The sequence below is a fragment of the Lepisosteus oculatus genome, chromosome 7 (assembly GCF_040954835.1).
Source record: "Lepisosteus oculatus isolate fLepOcu1 chromosome 7, fLepOcu1.hap2, whole genome shotgun sequence".
In the NCBI taxonomy this organism is placed as follows: Eukaryota; Metazoa; Chordata; class Actinopteri; order Semionotiformes; family Lepisosteidae; genus Lepisosteus; species Lepisosteus oculatus.
The window spans coordinates 15083409-15097080 of NC_090702.1; positions in this window are offsets into that span (position 1 = coordinate 15083409).

Below are 13672 nucleotides of genomic sequence, written 5' to 3' on the forward strand. Positions count from 1 at the left end.
TTATATTTTCCACTCAAATGAGTGGAAGGTTTCATTGATTCTATGGAGACAATCTGAGCCCCTAACCCTAACCTCCCAAACCCTTAGCTAGGGTTAGGGTTAGGATAATAAGAAAAGATAGAGGATGTTTGATGGCATGGTTGTGTTCTAGGACAGAAAGGATTTTTAGGAAAAGTGATATTTCTATGTTATCTTCACCTTTTTTTTCTTGCCTATATGGCTCTATGCACTGCTTTGCCCTGAATCGGAATGATGACTTAAATATCCAAAAAGCAAAAGTTTGAAAGAAGGGGCTTTGGATTTTCAAAGTTTTGCATTTGGCATTAATTGCACTGGCATTTTAACAGTTACAGCTAATATGTATTGGTTATTGCTGACACTTAACCTATTTAACCCTGAAACAGTGCTCATCGAGAACACCATTCGGCACGCAATTTCTAATGACAGACTACTCCTCAAAAAATAAAATTGTAGCACAGTTCATACATTTTCTGTGGCTTAACAAGATTGTTGAGTGTTTTAAACCTAATATATTGATGCCCTGAGTTATATTTTCCACTCAAATGAGTGGAAGGTTTCATTGATTCTATGGAGACAATCTGAGCCCCTAACCCTAACCTCCCAAACCCTTAGCTAGGGTTAGGGTTAGGATAATAAGAAAACATAGAGGATGTTTGATGGCATGGTTGTGTTCTAGGACAGAAAGGATTGTTAGGAAAAGTGATATTTCAATGTTATCTTCACCTTTTTTTTCTTGCCTATATGGCTCTATGCACTGCTTTGCCCTGAATGGGAATGATGACTTAAATATCCAAAAAGCAAAAGTTTGAAAGAAAGGGCTTTGGCTTTTCAAAGTTTTGCATTTGGCATTAATTGCACTGGCATTTTAACAGTTACAGCTAATATGTATTGGTTATTCCTGACACTTAACCTATTTAACCCTGAAACAATGCTCATCGAGAACACCATTCGGCACGCAATTTCTAATGACAGACTACTCCCCAAAAAATAAAATTGTAGCACAGTTCATACATTTTCTTAGGCTTAACAAAATTGTTGAGTGTTTTAAACCTTATATTTTGATGCCCTGAGTTATATTTTCCACTCAAATGAGTGGAAGTTTGCATTGATTCTATGGAGACAATATGAGCCCCTAACCCTAACCTCCCAAACCCTTAGCTAGGGTTAGGGTTAGGATAATAAGAAAACATAGAGGATGTTTGATGGCATGGTTGTGTTCTAGGACAGAAAGGATTGTTAGGAAAAGTGATATTTCAATGTTATCTTCACCTTTTTTTTCTTGCCTATATGGCTCTATGCACTGCTTTGCCCTGAATGGGAATGATGACTTAAATATCCAAAAAGCAAAAGTTTGAAAGAAAGGGCTTTGGCTTTTCAAAGTTTTGCATTTGGCATTAATTGCACTGGCATTTTAACAGTTACAGCTAATATGTATTGGTTATTCCTGACACTTAACCTATTTAACCCTGAAACAATGCTCATAGAGAACACCATTCGGCACGCAATTTCTAATGACAGACTACTCCTCAAAAAATAAAATTGTAGCACAGTTCATACATTTTCTTAGGCTTAACAAAATTGTTGAGTGTTTTAAACCTTATATTTTGATGCCCTGAGTTATATTTTCCACTCAAATGAGTGGAAGTTTGCATTGATTCTATGGAGACAATCTGAGCCCCTAACCCTAACCTCCCAAACCCTTAGCTAGGGTTAGGGTTAGGATAATAAGAAAACATAGAGGATGTTTGATGGCATGGTTGTGTTCTAGGACAGAAAGGATTGTTAGGAAAAGTGATATTTCAATGTTATCTTCACCTTTTTTTTCTTGCCTATATGGCTCTATGCACTGCTTTGCCCTGATTTGGAATGATGACTTAAATATCCAAAAAGCAAAAGTTTGAAAGAAAGGGCTTCGGCTTTTCAAAGTTTTGCATTTGGCATTAATTGCACTGAAATTCTAACAGTTACAGCTAATATGTATTGGTTATTCCTGACCCTTATCCTATTTAAACCTGAAACAATGCTCATCGAGAACACCATTCGGCACGCAATTTCTAATGACAGACTACTCCTCAAAAAATAAAATTGTAGCACAGTTCATACATTTTCTGTGGCTTAACAAGATTGTTGAGTGTTTTAAAGCTAATATATTGATGCCCTGAGTTATATTTTCCACTCAAATGAGTGGAAGGTTCCATTGATTCTATGGAGACAATCTGAGCCCCTAACCCTAAGCTCCCAAACCCTTAGCTAGAGTTAGGGTTAGGATAATAAGAAAACATAGAGGATGTTTGATGGCGTGGTTGGGTTCTAGGACAGAAAGGATTTTTAGGAAAAGTGATATTTCAATGTTATCTTCACCTTTTTTTTCTTGCCTATATGGCTCTATGCACTGCTTTGCCCTGAATGGGAATGATGACTTAAATATCCAAAAAGCAAAAGTTTGAAAGAAAGGGCTTTGGCTTTTCAAAGTTTTGCATTTGGCATTAATTGCACTGGCATTTTAACAGTTACATTTAATATGTATTGGTTATTCCTGACACTTAACCTATTTAAACCTGAAACAATGCTCATCGAGAACACTATTCGGCACGCAATTTCTAATGACAGACTACTCCTCAAAAAATAAAATTGTAGCACAGTTCATACATTTTCTTTGGCTTAACAAGATTGTTGAGTGTTTTAAAACTTATATTTTGATGCCCTGAGTTATATTTTCCACTCAAATGAGTGGAAGTTTGCATTGATTCTATGGAGACAATCTGAGCCCCTAACCCTAAGCTCCCAAACCCTTAGCTAGGGTTTGGGTTAGGATAATAAGAAAACATAGAGGATGTTTGATGGCATGGTTGTGTTCTAGGACACAAAGGATTGTTAGGAAAAGTGATATTTCAATGTTATCTTCACCTTTTTTTTCTTGCCTATATGGCTCTATGCACTGCTTTGCCCTGAATGGGAATGATGCCTTAAATATCCAAAAAGCAAAAGTTTGAAAGAAAGGGCTTTGGCTTTTCAAAGTTTTGCATTTGGCATTTAATGCACTGGCATTTTAACAGTTACAGCTAATATGTATTGGTTATTCCTGATTCTTAACCTATTTAACCCTGAAACAATGCTCATCGAGAACACCATTCGGCTCGCAATTTCTAATGACAGACTACTCCTCATAAAATAAAATTGTAGCACAGTTCATACATTTTCTTACCAAGATTGTTGAGTGTTTTAAAGCTAATAAATTGATGCCCTGAGTTATATTTTCCACTCAAATGAGTGGAAGGTTTCATTGATTCTATGGAGACAATCAGAGCCCCTAACCCTAACCTCCCAAACCCTTAGCTAGGGTTAGGGTTAGGATAATAAGAAAACATAGAGGATGCTTGATGGCATGGTTGTGTTCTAGGACAGAAAGGATTTTTAGGAAAAGTGATATTTCAATGTTATCTTCACCTTTTTTTTCTTGCCTATATGGCTTTATGCACTGCTTTGCCCTGAATGGGAATGATGCCTTAAATATCCAAAAAGCAAAAGTTTGAAAGAAAGGGCTTTGGATTTTCAAAGTTTTGCATTTGGCATTAATTACACTGAAATTCTAACAGTTACAGCTAATATGTATTGGTTATTCCTGATTCTTAACCTATTTAACCCTGAAACAATGCTCATCGAGAACACCATTCGGCACGCAATTTCTAATGACAGACTACTCCTCAAAAAATAAAATTGTAGCACAGTTCATACATTTTCTTTGGCTTAACAAGATTGTTGAGTGTTTTAAACCTAATATATTGATGCCCTGAGTTATATTTTCCACTCAAATGAGTGGAAGGTTTCATTGATTCTATGGAGACAATCTGAGCCCCTAACCCTAAGCTCCCAAACCCTTAGCTAGGGTTAGGGTTAGGATAATAAGAAAACATAGAGGATGTTTGATGGCATGGTTGTGTTCTTGGACAGAAAGGATTGTTAGGAAAAGTGATATTTCAATGTTATATTCACCTTTTTTTTCTTGCCTATATGGCTCTATGCACTGCTTTGCCCTGAATGGGAATGATGCCTTAAATATCCAAAAAGCAAAAGTTTGAAAGAAAGGGCTTCAGCTTTTCAAAGTTTTGCATTTGGCATTAATTGCACTGGAATTCTAACAGTTACAGCTAATATGTATTGGTTATTCCTGACACTTAACCTATTTAACCCTAAAACAATTCTCATCGAGAACACCATTCGGCACGCAATTTCTAATGACAGACTACTCCTCAAAAAATAAAATTGTATCACAGTTCATACATTTTGTATGGCTTAACAAGGTTGTTGAGTGTTTTAAAGCTAATAAATTGATGCCCTGAGTTATATTTTCCACTCAAATGAGTGGAAGGTTTCATTGATTCTATGGAGACAATCTGAGCCCCTAACCCTAACCTCCCAAACCCTTAGCTAGGGTTAGGGTTAGGATAATAAGAAAAGATAGAGGATGTTTGATGGCATGGTTGTGTTCTAGGACAGAAAGGATTTTTAGGAAAAGTGATATTTCAATGTTATCTTCACCTTTTTTTTCTTGCCTATATGGCTCTATGTAGTGCTTTGCCCTGAATGGGAATGATGACTTAAATATCCAAAAAGCAAAAGTTTGAAAGAAAGGGCTTTGGCTTTTCAAAGTATTGCAATTGGCATTAATTGCACTGGCATTTTAACAGTTACAGCTAATATGTATTGGTTATTGCTGACACTTAACCTATTTAACCCTGAAACAATGCTCATCGAGAACACCATTCGGCACGCAATTTCTAATGACAGACTACTCCTCAAAAAATAAAATTGTAGCACAGTTCATACATTTTCTTTGGCTTAACAAGATTGTTGAGTGTTTTAAAGCTAATATATTGATGCCCTGAGTTATATTTTCCACTCAAATGAGTGGAAGGTTTCATTGATTCTATGGAGACAATCTGAGCCCCTAACCCTAACCTCCCAAACCCTTAGCTAGGGTTAGGGTTAGGATAATAAGAAAAGATAGAGGATGTTGGCATGGTTGTGTTCTAGGACAGAAAGGATTTTTAGGAAAAGTGATATTTCAATGTTATCTTCACCTTTTTTTTTCTTGCCTATATGGCTCTATGCAGTGCTTTGCCCTGAATGGGAATGATGACTTAAATATCCAAAAAGCAAAAGTTTGAAAGAAAGGGCTTTGGCTTTTCAAAGTTTTGCATTTGGCATTAATTGCACTGGCATTTTAACAGTTACAGCTAATATGTATTGGTTATTCCTGACCCTTAACCTATTTAACCCTGAAACAATGCTCATCGAGAACACCATTCGGCACGCAATTTCTAATGACAGACTACTCCTCAAAAAATAAAATTGTAGCACAGTTCATACATTTTCTGTGGCTTAACAAGATTGTTGAGTGTTTTAAAGCTAATATATTGATGCCCTGAGTTATATTTTCCACTCAAATGAGTGGAAGGTTTCATTGATTCTATGGAGACAATCTGAGCCCCTAACCCTAACCTCCCAAACCCTTAGCTAGGGTTAGGGTTAGGATAATAAGAAAAGATGGAGGATGTTTGATGGCATGGTTGTTTTTTAGGACAGAAAGGATTGTTAGCAAAAGTGATATTTCAATGTTATCTTCACCTTTTTTTTCTTGCCTATATGGCTCTATGCACTGCTTTGCCCTGAATGGGAATGATGACTTAAATATCCAAAAAGCAAAAGTTTGAAAGAAAGGGCTTTGGCTTTTCAAAGTTTTGCATTTGGCATTAATTGCACTGGCATTTTAACAGTTACAGCTAATATGTATTGGTTATTCCTGACACTTAACCTATTTAACCCTAAAACAATGCTCATCGAGAACACCATTCGGCACGCAATTTCTAATTACAGACTACTCCTCAAAAAATAAAATTGTAGCACAGTTCATACATTTTCTGTGGCTTAACAAGATTGTTGAGTGTTTTAAAGCTAATATATTGATGCCCTGAGTTATATTTTCCACTCAAATGAGTGGAAGGTTTCATTGATTCTATGGAGACAATCTGAGCCCCTAACCCTAACCTCCCAAACCCTTAGCTAGGGTTAGGGTTAGGATAATAAGAAAACATAGAGGATGTTTGATGGCATGGTTGTGTTCTAGGACAGAAAGGATTGTTAGGAAAAGTGATATTTCAATGTTATCTTCACCTTTTTTTTCTTGCCTATATGGCTCTATGCACTGCTTTGCCCTGAATGGGAATGATGACTTAAATATTCAAAAAGCAAACGTTTGAAAGAAAGGGCTTTGGCTTTTCAAAGTTTTGCATTTGGCATTAATTGCACTGACATTTTAACAGTTACAGCTAATATGTATTGGTTATTCCTGACACTTAACCTATTTAACCCTTAATCAATGCTCATCGAGAACACCATTTGGCACGCAATTTCTAATGACAGACTACTCCTCAAGAAATAAAATTGTAGCACAGTTCATACATTTTCTATGGCTTAACAAGATTGTTGAGTGTTTTAAACCTAATATATTGATGCCCTGAGTTATATTTTCCACTCAAATGAGTGGTAGGTTTCATTGATTCTATGGAGACAATCTGAGCCCCTAAGCCTAACCTCCCAAACCCTTAGCTAGGGTTACGGTTAGGATAATAAGAAAACATAGATGTTTGATGGCATGGTTGTGTTCTAGGACAGAAAGGATTTATAGGAAAAGTGATATTTCATCGTTATCTTCACCTTTTTTTTCTTGCCTATGTGGCTCTATGCACTGCTTTGCCCTGAATAGGAATGATGACTTAAATATCCAAATAGCAAAAGTTTGAAAGAAAAGGCTTTGGCTTTTCAAGTTTTGCACTTGGCATTAATTGCACTGGCATTTTAACAGTTACAGCTAATATGTATTGGTTATTGCTGACACTTAACCTATTTAACCCTGAAACAATGCTCATCGAGAACACCATTCGGCACGCAATTTCTAATGACAGACTACTCCTCAAAAAATAAAATTGTAGCACAGTTCATACATTTTCTGTGGCTTAACAAGATTGTTGAGTGTTTTAAAGCTAATATATTGATGCCCTGAGTTATATTTTCCACTCAAATGAGTGGAAGGTTTCATTGATTCTATGGAGACAATCTGAGCCCCTAACCCTAACCTCCCAAACCCTTAGCTAGGGTTAGGGTTAGGATAATAAGAAAAGATAGAGGATGTTTGATGGCATGGTTGTTTTCTAGGACAGAAAGGATTGTTAGCAAAAGTGATATTTCAATGTTATCTTCACCTTTTTTTTCTTGCCTATATGGCTCTATGCACTGCTTTGCCCTGAATGGGAATGATGACTTAAATATCCAAAAAGCAAAAGTTTGAAAGAAAGGGCTTTGGCTTTTCAAAGTTTTGCATTTGGCATTAATTGCACTGGCATTTTAACAGTTACAGCTAATATGTATTGGTTATTCCTGACACTTAACCTATTTAACCCTAAAACAATGCTCATCGAGAACACCATTCGGCACGCAATTTCTAATTACAGACTACTCCTCAAAAAATAAAATTGTAGCACAGTTCATACATTTTCTGTGGCTTAACAAGATTGTTGAGTGTTTTAAAGCTAATATATTGATGCCCTGAGTTATATTTTCCACTCAAATGAGTGGAAGGTTTCATTGATTCTATGGAGACAATCTGAGCCCCTAACCCTAACCTCCCAAACCCTTAGCTAGGGTTAGGGTTAGGATAATAAGAAAAGATAGAGGATGTTTGATGGCATGGTTGTGTTCTAGGACAGAAAGGATTGTTAGGAAAAGTGATATTTCAATGTTATCTTCACCTTTTTTTTCTTGCCTATATGGCTCTATGCACTGCTTTGCCCTGAATGGGAATGATGACTTAAATATTCAAAAAGCAAACGTTTGAAAGAAAGGGCTTTGGCTTTTCAAAGTTTTGCATTTGGCATTAATTGCACTGGCATTTTAACAGTTACAGCTAATATGTATTGGTTATTCCTGACACTTAACCTATTTAACCCTTAATCAATGCTCATCGAGAACACCATTCGGCACGCAATTTCTAATGACAGACTACTCCTCAAGAAATAAAATTGTAGCACAGTTCATACATTTTCTATGGCTTAACAAGATTGTTGAGTGTTTTAAACCTAATATATTGATGCCCTGAGTTATATTTTCCACTCAAATGAGTGGTAGGTTTCATTGATTCTATGGAGACAATCTGAGCCCCTAAGCCTAACCTCCCAAACCCTTAGCTAGGGTTACGGTTAGGATAATAAGAAAACATAGATGTTTGATGGCATGGTTGTGTTCTAGGACAGAAAGGATTTATAGGAAAAGTGATATTTCATCGTTATCTTCACCTTTTTTTTCTTGCCTATGTGGCTCTATGCACTGCTTTGCCCTGAATAGGAATGATGACTTAAATATCCAAATAGCAAAAGTTTGAAAGAAAAGGCTTTGGCTTTTCAAGTTTTGCACTTGGCATTAATTGCACTGGCATTTTAACAGTTACAGCTAATATGTATTGGTTATTGCTGACACTTAACCTATTTAACCCTGAAACAATGCTCATCGAGAACACCATTCGGCACGCAATTTCTAATGACAGACTACTCCTCAAAAAATAAAATTGTAGCACAGTTCATACATTTTCTGTGGCTTAACAAGATTGTTGAGTGTTTTAAAGCTAATATATTGATGCCCTGAGTTATATTTTCCACTCAAATGAGTGGAAGGTTTCATTGATTCTATGGAGACAATCTGAGCCCCTAACCCTAACCTCCCAAACCCTTAGCTAGGGTTAGGGTTAGGATAATAAGAAAAGATAGAGGATGTTTGATGGCATGGTTGTTTTCTAGGACAGAAAGGATTGTTAGCAAAAGTGATATTTCAATGTTATCTTCACCTTTTTTTTCTTGCCTATATGGCTCTATGCACTGCTTTGCCCTGAATGGGAATGATGACTTAAATATCCAAAAAGCAAAAGTTTGAAAGAAAGGGCTTTGGCTTTTCAAAGTTTTGCATTTGGCATTAATTGCACTGGCATTTTAACAGTTACAGCTAATATGTATTGGTTATTCCTGACACTTAACCTATTTAACCCTAAAACAATGCTCATCGAGAACACCATTCGGCACGCAATTTCTAATTACAGACTACTCCTCAAAAAATAAAATTGTAGCACAGTTCATACATTTTCTGTGGCTTAACAAGATTGTTGAGTGTTTTAAAGCTAATATATTGATGCCCTGAGTTATATTTTCCACTCAAATGAGTGGAAGGTTTCATTGATTCTATGGAGACAATCTGAGCCCCTAACCCTAACCTCCCAAACCCTTAGCTAGGGTTAGGGTTAGGATAATAAGAAAAGATAGAGGATGTTTGATGGCATGGTTGTGTTCTAGGACAGAAAGGATTGTTAGGAAAAGTGATATTTCAATGTTATCTTCACCTTTTTTTTCTTGCCTATATGGCTCTATGCACTGCTTTGCCCTGAATGGGAATGATGACTTAAATATTCAAAAAGCAAACGTTTGAAAGAAAGGGCTTTGGCTTTTCAAAGTTTTGCATTTGGCATTAATTGCACTGGCATTTTAACAGTTACAGCTAATATGTATTGGTTATTCCTGACACTTAACCTATTTAACCCTTAATCAATGCTCATCGAGAACACCATTCGGCACGCAATTTCTAATGACAGACTACTCCTCAAGAAATAAAATTGTAGCACAGTTCATACATTTTCTATGGCTTAACAAGATTGTTGAGTGTTTTAAACCTAATATATTGATGCCCTGAGTTATATTTTCCACTCAAATGAGTGGTAGGTTTCATTGATTCTATGGAGACAATCTGAGCCCCTAAGCCTAACCTCCCAAACCCTTAGCTAGGGTTAGGGTTAGGATAATAAGAAAACATAGATGTTTGATGGCATGGTTGTGTTCTAGGACAGAAAGGATTTATAGGAAAAGTGATATTTCAATGTTATCTTCACCTTTTTTTTCTTGCCTATGTGGCTCTATGCACTGCTTTGCCCTGAATAGGAATGATGACTTAAATATCCAAATAGCAAAAGTTTGAAAGAAAAGGCTTTGGCTTTTCAAAGTTTTGCACTTGGCATTAATTGCACTGGCATTTTAACAGTTACAGCTAATATGTATTGGTTATTCCTGACCCCTAACTTATTAAACCATGAAACAATGCTCATCGAGAACTCCATTCGGCACGTAATTTCTAATGACAGACTACTCCTCAAAAAATAAAATTGTAGCACAGTTCATACATTTTGTATGGCTTAACAAGATTGTTGAGTGTTTTAAAGCTAATAAATTGATGCCCTGAGTTATATTTTCCACTCAAATGAGTGGAAGGTTTCATTGATTCTATGGAGACAATCTGAGCCCCTAACCCTAACCTCCCAAACCCTTAGCTAGGGTTAGGGTTAGGATAATAAGAAAGCATAGATGTTTGATGGCATGGTTGTGTTCTAGGACAGAAAGGATTTATAGGAAAAGTGATATTTCAATGTTATCTTCACCTTTTTTTTCTTGCCTATATGGCTCTATGCACTGCTTTGCCCTGAATAGGAATGATGACTTAAATATCCAAATAGCAAAAGTTTGAAAGAAAAGGCTTTGGCTTTTCAAAGTTTTGCACTTGGCATTAATTGCACTGGCATTTTAACAGTTACAGCTAATATGTATTGGTTATTCCTGACCCCTAACTTATTTAACCATGAAACAATGCTCATCGAGAACACCATTCGGCACGTAATTTCTAATGACAGACTACTCCTCAAAAAATAAAATTGTAGCACAGTTCATACATTTTCTTTGGCTTAACAAGATTGTTGAGTGTTTTAAAGCTAATATATTGATGTCCTGAGTCATATTTTCCACTCAAATGAGTGGAAGGTTTCATTGATTCTATGGAGACAATCTGAGCCCCTAACCCTAACCTCCCAAACCCTTAGCTAGGGTTAGGGTTAGGATAATAAGAAAAGATAGAGGATGTTTGATGGCATGGTTGTGTTCTAGGACAGAAAGGATTGTTAGGAAAAGTGATATTTCAATGTTATCTTCACCTTTTTTTCTTGCCTATATGGCTCTTTGCACTGCTTTGCCCTGAATGGGAATGATGACTTAAATATCCAAAAAGCAAAAGTTTGAAAGAAAGGGCTTTGGATTTTAAAAGTTTTGCATTTGGCATTAATTGCACTGAAATTCTAACAGTTACAGCTAATATGTATTGGTTATTCCTGACCCTTATCCTATTTAACCCTGAAACAATGCTCATCGAGAACACCATTTGGCACGCAATTTCTAATGACAGACTACTCCTCAAAAAATAAAATTGTAGCACAGTTCATACATTTTCTGTGGCTTAACAAGATTGTTGAGTGTCTTAAACCTAATATATTGATGCCCTGAGTTATATTTTCCACTCAAATGAGTGGAAGGTTTCATTGATTCTATGGAGACAATCTGAGCCCCTAACCCTAACCTCCCAAACCCTTAGCTAGGGTTAGGGTTAGGATAATAAGAAAACATAGAGGATGATTGATGGCATGGTTGTGTTCTAGGACAGAAAGGATTGTTAGGAAAAGTGATATTTCAATGTTATCTTCACCTTTTTTTTCTTGCCTATATGGCTCTATGCACTGCTTTGCCCTGAAAGGGAATGATGACTTAAATATCCAAAAAGCAAAAGTTTGAAAGAAAGGGCTTTGGATTTTCAAAGTTTTGCATTTGGCATTAATTGCACTGAAATTCTAACAGTTACAGCTAATATGTATTGGTTATTCCTGACCCTTATCCTATTTAACCCTGAAACAATGCTCATCGAGAACACCATTTGGCACGCAATTTCTAATGACAGACTACTCCTCAAAAAATAAAATTGTAGCACAGTTCATACATTTTCTGTGGCTTAACAAGATTGTTGAGTGTTTTAAACCTAATATATTGATGCCCTGATTTATATTTTCCACTCAAATAAGTGGAAGGTTTCATTGATTCTATGGAGACAATCTGAGCCCCTAACCCTAACCTCCCAAACCCTTAGCTAGGGTTAGGGTTAGGATAATAAGAAAACATAGAGGATGTTTGATGGCATGGTTGTGTTCTAGGACAGAAAGGATTGTTAGGAAAAGTGATATTTCAATGTTATCTTCACCTTTTTTTTCTTGCCTATATGGCTCTATGCACTGCTTTGCCCTGAATGGGAATGATGACTTAAATATCCAAAAAGCAAAAGTTTGAAAGAAAGGGCTTTGGCTTTTCAAAGTTTTGCATTTGGCATTAATTGCACTGGCATTTTAACAGTTACAGCTAATATGTATTGGTTATTCCTGACACTTAACCTATTTAACCCTGAAACAATGCTCATCGAGAACACCATTCGGCACGCAATTTCTAATGACAGACTACTCCTCAAAAAATAAAATTGTAGCACAGTTCATACATTTTCTTAGGCTTAACAAAATTGTTGAGTGTTTTAAACCTTATATTTTGATGCCCTGAGTTATATTTTCCACTCAAATGAGTGGAAGTTTGCATTGATTCTATGGAGACAATCTGAGCCCCTAACCCTAACCTCCCAAACCCTTAGCTAGGGTTAGGGTTAGGATAATAAGAAAACATAGAGGATGTTTGATGGCATGGTTGTGTTCTAGGACAGAAAGGATTGTTAGGAAAAGTGATATTTCAATGTTATCTTCACCTTTTTTTTCTTGCCTATATGGCTCTATGCACTGCTTTGCCCTGATTTGGAATGATGACTTAAATATCCAAAAAGCAAAAGTTTGAAAGAAAGGGCTTCGGCTTTTCAAAGTTTTGCATTCGGCATTTAATGCACTGGCATTTTAACAGTTACATTTAATATGTATTGGTTATTCCTGACTCTTAACCTATTTAACCCTGAAACAATGCTCATCAAGAACACCTGTCGGCACGTAATTTCTAATGACGGACTACTACTCAAAAAATAAAATTGTAGCACAGTTCATACATTTTCTTTGGCTTAACAAGATTGTTGAGTGTTTTAAAGCTAATATATTGATGCCCTGAGTTATATTTTCCACTCAAATGAGTGGAAGGTTTCATTGATTCTATGGAGACAATCTGAGCCCCTAACCCTAACCTCCCAAACCCTTAGCTAGGGTTAGGGTTAGGATAATAAGAAAAGATAGAGGATGTTTGATGGCATGGTTGTGTTCTAGGACAGAAAGGATTGTTAGGAAAAGTGATATTTCAATGTTATCTTCACCTTTTTTTTCTTGCCTATATGGCTCTATGCACTGCTTTGCCCTGAATCGGAATGATGACTTAAATATCCAAAAAGCAAAAGTTTGAAAGAAGGGGCTTTGGATTTTCAAAGTTTTGCATTTGGCATTAATTGCACTGAAATTCTAACAGTTACAGCTAATATGTATTGGTTATTCCTGACCCTTATCCTATTTAAACCTGAAACAATGCTCATCGAGAACACCATTCGGCACGCAATTTCTAATGACAGACTACTCCTCAAAAAATAAAATTGTAGCACAGTTCATACATTTTCTGTGGCTTAACAAGATTGTTGAGTGTTTTAAAGCTAATATATTGATGCCCTGAGTTATATTTTCCACTCAAATGAGTGGAAGGTTTCATTGATTCTATGG